Source organism: Petaurus breviceps, unplaced genomic scaffold (genome assembly GCF_028583685.1).
Source record: "Petaurus breviceps papuanus isolate PSGF00001 unplaced genomic scaffold, PetGlider_PUasm1.0 76, whole genome shotgun sequence".
NCBI classification, from domain to species: Eukaryota; Metazoa; Chordata; class Mammalia; order Diprotodontia; family Petauridae; genus Petaurus; species Petaurus breviceps.
In genome coordinates, this window is record NW_027186473.1 from 60,073,742 (window position 1) to 60,081,325 (window position 7,584).

Sequence of the window (7,584 nt, forward strand, 5' to 3'; positions counted from 1 at the left end):
TTAAACCTATTCGTCACTTCCACTTCATATTCATAAGGGATGTTATTTAGGCCATACCTATATGGTCTGATGGTTTTCCCTATTTCCTTCAATTTAGGTCTGAATTTTACAATAAGAAGCCACAGTCTATTCTAGGTCTTGTTTTAACCTACTATATAGGGATGACCATCTGGTGATGTCCATGTGTAGAGTTGCCTTTTGTGTAGTTTAACAAGAGTGTTTACTATGACCAACAAGTTGTCTTGATAAAATGCTATTAGTCTCTATCCTGCTTCATTTTGCACTCCAAGGCCAAACTTGCCTGTTATTCCAATTATCTATTGATTTCCTACTTTCCCATTTCAATTCCCTGTGATGACTATGATATCTTTTTTTATGATAATTCATAAAAGATATTATACGACTTCATAGAATTGATCAACTTTGGCCTCTTTGTCATCAGTGGTTGGAGCATAGAATTGTATTACTGTGATGGTGAACAATTTTCCTTGGATTTGAACGGATCATTTTGTCATTTTCAAGATTATACCCCAGTACTGTGTTTTAATCATTTAACTGACCATGAGGTCTACTCCATTTCTTCTAAGGGATTCTTGACCACAGTGGTATATGTAAGGATCACCTGAATTATACTCACCATTCCCACCCTTTAAGCTCACTGACACACAAGATGTCGATGTTTCAGCTTGCCTTGGTTCATAGATCTTATACTCCAGGTTGCTGTGCAACATTGATCTTTACAGGCTGGACTGTTCTTTCATCACCACACACATGCGCAGGTGAATCTTCTTTCAGCTTTGGCCCAGCCACTTCACTAGCACTGGAGCTACTTGTGGTTGCTCTCCTCTCTTCCCCAGTGTCATGCTGTCTGGACACCTTCCAACCTGAGAGGCTCGTTCTCCCATGTCATATCTTTTATCCATGCTGCTTATGGGGCTTGCTTAGCAAAGACACTGAAATGGTTTACCATTTATTTCTCCAGTGTATCACCTTTTGTCAGAATTCTCCACTGTGACCTGTCTGTCTAGGGTAACCTTACATGGCATAGTTCATGATTTCATTAAGCTATGCAAGCTCCTCTGCCATGATAAGGTAGTCATCCAGGAGAGGATAAGATGTGCTCAGCAAACCTTAAAACATTATGTAAATATCATAAATATCAGTTGTCATTATCATCATCACCACTACCATTATCATCATCAATTTTTCAATGGCACTGCTACCCTAAATGGTGACTAAAGAAAAGCTATCTGTCATAGAGCCAAACCTTAAAAGAAGGGTTCTGAGACACTGCCATCTGGTGGCAATCAGAGAACACCAAAATATTGTTTTCCAGAATTCAAAAATAATATTTCATAATTTCTTGTGGCATGTAAAGGACTGTGCCAGATGTTGGAGGCAGGTAGAGGTTGCAGTTCCTTGCCTCAAGTATCCCCATCTCTAAAGGACATAAAAACCAATAGGATTTGGTAAACACTCAGATCCTTAGAACTTTAAGGGGCCTTAACAGGTCATCCAGTCCAACTCCCCTTGATTTAATGTGGGATTCTTTTGGTTCTGTTCTGCCTCCTTTCTCCATACAGAGATACAAGGATCACTGTGTTAATTATCCATCAAAATAATTTTATTAGTTAAATTTAGTATCTGAATTAGCTGCCATGGGGCACTTATACTTCAGATACTTTCAGATAATTCAGTCCATCCTTGGCACTGCCCAAATCTCCAAAGAAATCCCAATGTCCAATGGGTTACAATATCCACATCTTCTGCTAGTAGGCATTCAGGTGGAAAATTACCAGGATTATTCACAATCTGTCATTATGGAGAGGTGGCACCAAGATGACAGAGTAGAGATAGTTGAACTCTCCCAACATTCCCCTGCAAACAACTTTGGTACCTCAAATAAAATTCTGGAGCAGCAGAGCCAACAAAAGGTCAGGGTGATACATTTTGTCCTAAGACAATTTAGGAGGTCAGAAGGAAAGATCTGTGACACCAAGGTGGGGTGCCGGTAACAGTACCAGGTGTAGGCCATAGAGGCAGCTTTGACAGCAGCAGCAGCAGCATAGCAACTTTAGGAGTTCTCAGGCTAGGGATGGTGAAGAGGTCAGACAACTGAACACAAAGAGATCATAGGGGACCCTTTGCTAGCACTGGGCACAAGACCCTGGTACATTGACCATAGGCAGTTCCAGGTCTCGGTTCCAAGGCAGAGAGGAGCACCAGAGCTTGTGATTGCAGGATAGTAAAAGTCCTGGTCCCAGTTCCAGGGCCCTGAAGAGTGCAAGCAACTGAAGAAGAGCAGGGAGGGGCCTTCACTAGATAAAGACCAGAGTGCAAACCAGGAAAGCAACAACAATGCCTCTCTCCACATCACACCACCTTAAAAGCACCAAAATTTTGCAGATCTCCAGAAATACCTCTGAAAACAGGAACACAAAAAAAGTGTAGTTGGGGACAGTGCCTCCCCACTCCTAGGTGAACAGAGACCTATTTTAACATAAAGTTCAAAGTCAAGAAATAGGCCAGAAGAAGAAGAACAACAAGAACAAGAATAGAACAAGAAGAACAAGAATAGGAGGAAGAGGAGATCATCATCATCATCATCATCAAAAACTACTACAGTGTCATGGAAGGCTAAGACACAACTTAGAAGGAGATAACAACATGAAAACAGCTACAATCAAAGCCTCAAAGAAAAAAATGCTAATTGAACCTAAGCCCAATAAGAATTGCTTGAATAGTTAAAGAGAGAAATAAGAGCAGAAAAGATGGGAAAAGAAATGAGAACGATGCAAGAAAATTAAGAACTAACAACTTGGTAAAAAGAGGCACAAAAAATACAGGAGGAAATAGCACCTTAAAAAACAATTGGGCTAAAGGTAAAAAAGGCACAAATTTCACTGAAGAAAAGAACTTTTTTAAGAGTACAGTAGGCTAAATGACAAAGGAGGTACAAAAATTAAGAAAAATAATTCCTTAAATATTAGAATTGGGCAAATGGAAGCTAATGACTTCAGGAAACATCAAGAAACAATAAGAGAAGTAAAAAATGGAAAATAGAAGAAAATGTGAAATACCTCACAAGAAAACTGATCTGGAAAATAGATTGAGGATAAATAATTTAATAATTCCTGGATCACCTGAAAACCATAATCACAAAAGCATTCTAGACATTTTAATTCAAGAAAATGTAAAGGAAAATTTCCACAATATCTTAGATTCAAAGGATAAAATTGAAATTGAAAAAGCCTACTGATCACCTCCTGAAAGTGATCCCAAAATAAAAATTCTTAAGAATAATATAGTCAAATTCCAGAGCTCCCAGGTCAAGGGAAAAAATTGAAAGCAATCAGAAAAAATTCAAATAACATGAAGCTATAGTCGGAATTACACAAGATTTAACAACTTTTACATTAAAAAAAAGTGGAGGGCTTGGAATATAATATTCTAGAAAGCAAAAGAGCTAGGATTACAATCAAGAATAACCTAACCAGCAAAACTGAGATAATCCTTCAAAGTAAAATGGACATTTAATAAAATATAGCATTTTCAAGTCTTCTTAAGAAAAATACTAGAGCTTAATGGAAAAAATGACATTTGAACACAAGATTCAGGAGGAGCATAGATAGGTAAACATGAAAGAAAAATCATAAGGAACTTGATAATATTAAACTCTTTATATTTATATGTGAGAAGATGATACTCATAACTTTTTTTTTGCTTTTTGGAGGGGCAACTGGGGCTAAGTGACTTGCCCAACCAAGGTCACATGGCTAGTAAGTGTTAAGTATCTGAGGCTGGATTTGAACTCAGGTCTTCCTGACTCCAGGGCAAGTAGCCTATTCACTGCACCACCTAGCCGCTATGATACTCATAACTCTTATGAACTCTCTCATTATTAAAGTGATTAGAAAGAATCTACATAGACAAAGGGCATGGGTGAGAGTTGATTAGATATTGGGATAATCTAAAAAATGAAAGAGTGAGAAAAAGGGATGTACTAAAAGAAGGAGAAAGGGAGAGGTAGAAAGGGAGAAATTATCTCACATAAAATAAGTAGGTAAGGAAAAGCTTTTACAGTGGAGGGGAAAATAGGGGGTGGCTGAGCAATGTTGAGCCTCACTCTCATCTAAATTGTTTCCTAAAGCACAGAATATATATATATATATATATATATATATATATATATATAATATCTCTATATCTATACCTATATCTATCTATCTACATACACTAACATGCAGTTGGATATAGAAATTGAACTTACCCAACAGGGAAATAGGAGGGAAAGGAGATAAGAAAAAGGGTGAGGGTGATAAAAGGGTGGGAGTGAATTAAGTGATGCAGTTCTAAGAAGCAAAACAGACTTTTGAAGGACAGGGTAAAAAGAAAGAGAAAGGGATAAACAGAGTAAACTAGGATGGAGGGAAACATATAGTAATCATAATTGTGAATATGAGTGAAATAAGCTCACTCATAAAATGGAAGCAGATAACAGAATGGATTAGAAACCAGAATCCAACAATATGCCATATATGAGACATACTTTTAACAGAAAGACATAGAATTAAAGACAGAGAGTTAAAATGAGGGGAAGAATCTATTATCCTTCAATTGAAGTGGAAAAAACAGGGGTAGGGATCATGATCTCAGAAAAAGCAAAAGAAAAAAAGCAGACTTAATTAAAAGAGATAATCAGAGAAACTACATTTTGCCAAAAGGTACCATAGACAATGAAGTAATTTCAGAAATTTTTACAGCAAGTTTCTCTGATAAAGGCCTTATTTCCCAAATGCATAGGGAACAAAGTCAAATTAAAAAAAATAATAAGTCACTCCCTAATTGGGTAAAGGATATAAAAGGCAAATTTTCAGAAGAACGCAAGTCTATCTATATTTGTACAGAAAAAGTGCTCTAAAAATTTATTAGAGGGGCGGCCAGGTGGCTTAGTGAGTAAAAGCACTAGCTCCAGTGTCAGGATGACCTGGATCAAATCCGGGCTCAGGTACTTAGCACCACACCTAGAAATAATTGGCCGTGTAACCTTGAGCAAGTTATTGAACCCCGATTGCTTTTAAAAAAATGTATTAGAAAAAGGCAAATTAAAACTACTCTGAGGTACTACATCATGTGTATCAGAAATGACATATGTTAGAAGGGATGTAGGAAAATTGGGGCGCTAGATGCGCTGTTGGAGCTGTAAATTGGTCCAATCATTCTGAAGAATAATTTGGAAACTATGTCCGAAAAGGCTATAAAACTGTGCAAACCCTTTGACCCAGAAATATTGCTATTACTTATATGTATAAAAACATTTATGGTAGTTTTTTTATTAAGCAAAGAAGTGGAAATTGAGGTGATGTCCATAATTTGGGGGATAGCTGAACAAGTTGTGTTATATGATTGTGATGGAATACTATAATGTTATAAGAAATGATAAGGGGGATGATTTCAGAAGAAAAAAAAACATGGCAAGACCTATATGAACTGATGCAAAGTAAAGTAAATAGAACCAGGAGATTATTGTATAGTGTAACAGCAATATTGTAATGATGATCAACTAGGAAAGACTTCACTACTCTGATCAATATGATAATCAGACACAATTTGGAAGGGCTCTTGATGAAAAATGCTTTCTATCTCCAGAGAAAGAACTGATGAACTCTGAGTGCAAATTGGAGTACTGTATAATTTTCTCACTTTCTTTATTATTCTTGCTTTTTTTGTGAAATGGACAATGTGGAAAAATGTTTTGCATGATTTCACATGTATAATTTATATTATATTGCTTGACTTTTCAGTGGGTTGCAGAAGGGATTGGAGGGAGAGAGAGAATTTGGAACTTGAATAAAAAAATAGAATTTTAAAAATAGTTTTTTTTAAAGTAACCAATATGCCATTATGAATCTTTAGTGCTTAACTGGGAACTGGCCTTGTGTTTTAACTCCTTGCTGGTCAGGTTCCAATTTAGTCTGTGAGATAAATCAGATACTATTCAAAAATTATAACAGGAAAGTTATTTGATTCATAGCCCTCACCTCATAAGGGGTAGTCTGGTTTCTCAGAGCACTTTCTATTCTACTCAAATTCAGATAATTAAGCATAATAATTAAGCAGAGTCATTAGCTGATACAGTGGATAGAACACTGAGCCTAGAATCTCCTGACTTAATTCAAATTTATTCTCAGACACTTTATTAGCTATGTGATCTTGGGCAAGTCACTTAACTTGCTGTCTGTCTCCGTAAAACAGAGATAATAATAGCACCTACCTCTCAGGGTTGTTGTGAGGATCCAATGAAATAATAATTGTGGAGCACTTAGCATAATACTTAACACATAGTAAGACTATATAAATGTTAGCTATTATTATGTTATTATCACAAAGTTTAATAGAGTTAGAGTCAAAGAAATATACTACTTCTCCTCATCACACCTCTATCTCCCTCCTAGAACCTTCTGTACAAATGAAGTTTCCCAATCCTTGCACACCTATAGTTCACAAAGAGGAAGAGAGAGAAGTTTTGGGGCGGCCAGATGGCTCAGCAAGTAAGAGCACCAGCTCCAGTGTTGGGATGACCTGGGGGATCGAATCCAGGCTCAGATACTCAGCACCACACCCAGAAATAACTGGCCGTGTAACCTTGAGCAAGTTACTTAACCCCAATTGCTTTTAAAAGAGAGAGAGAGAGAGAGAGAGAGAGAGAGAGAGAGAGAGAGAGAGAGAGAGAGAGAAGTTTTCCTTCTCCCATCTCAGGTCATGGATTACAGAAAAGTAGGGAGGAGGAAATCCTTCCACATTGCTTATAAGAAATAGGAATTCCAGTAATATCATCTTCAATGGCTCTAGGTAACACTGGTCCTTGGCATAGCATCTAGTCCTTACTTGGATGCTGTGTCCCACATTTCCCCAGTGCTCCTTCTTTGGGTTCTGTTGCTGTGTTTTTTGTGGCCAAGTAGGTTCTGGAAGTTCCAGTTATATGGGAAAAGAGAAGAAGCAAGAGAGCATACGTTACAGAGGCTGTGATCATAATCCTTTCTGATTGCTTCTGTTTCTGACTCCAATGATAAATGAGATAATATTTGCAAAGCACCGAGCACCACTCTTGGCACATAGTAGGCTCTTTAAAAATCTTTCCTTCCATCTTTCCTTCTTTCTCTCTTTCCCTCCCTCTTTCTTTCTTTCATTTCTTCATTCCTTTCTTCCTTCTTTCCTTCCTGCCTTCCTCCTTTATTTCCTTCCAGAATATCATTACAATCCCAGCCAAGAAGGAGAAGGTAATCATTTCTTCTGTTCTGAGGTCATTAGGAACTCTTAGGCCAATCCTTCTCTCTGTACATCATATCCTAGAGGTCAGAGGATCTTCACAGAGATCAAAATTTGTTAAAGATTTGTAGAAGCCCCAGACTACAAACAAATAAGGAAACACAAGTCTAACTGGTCAGTGAGCCCACAGCTAGTTTTAAATAGAACCTGGACTAGAACCCAAGTCTTTGGGTTCCTATTTCAAGCTCAAAAATAAAACTCAAAATATGGAAGAGAGGACAGAGAGAGAGAGAGAGAGAGAGAGAGAGAGAGAGA